This window comes from Camelina sativa, unplaced genomic scaffold (genome assembly GCF_000633955.1).
Source record: "Camelina sativa cultivar DH55 unplaced genomic scaffold, Cs unpScaffold14096, whole genome shotgun sequence".
NCBI lineage: Eukaryota > Viridiplantae > Streptophyta > Magnoliopsida > Brassicales > Brassicaceae > Camelina > Camelina sativa.
The window spans coordinates 1-334 of NW_010935125.1; the positions used below are offsets into that span (position 1 = coordinate 1).

The window sequence follows — 334 nt, forward strand, 5'->3', positions numbered from 1 at the left end:
GCAAAAGTATCTTGTTTGTTGGACGGTACTTGTTTTACACACTACTCCTTATGTTTCATTTTGTTTCCGTGGTGATGATTTGATCGTTTTAAATCTGATAAACTGTATATAGGCCTGGTGTTGGTAAGACCACTGTTTTGCGAGAGATTGCTCGTGTATTGTCTGATGAATTCCAGAAAAGAGTGGTGGGTATTGCTTAACCTTGAGGTTTTCTTAGCATGAAGGTTCTGCGTTTTTAAGTGATTAAGTATGCGTAATTTGCGTTTTTTTAGGTGATAATTGATACTAGCAATGAAATAGGAGGAGATGGAGATATTCCACACTCAGCTATTGG

The 334-nt window shown here is 37.4% G+C and overlaps 1 long non-coding RNA gene across 1 annotated transcript; it reads left to right on the plus strand.

Moving 5' to 3' along the window:
* LOC104775424 lies at positions 1-334 on the plus strand. Its single transcript, XR_765909.1, has 3 exons — positions 1-25; positions 113-185; positions 273-334. It is a non-coding gene; the product is annotated as an uncharacterized LOC104775424 (long non-coding RNA).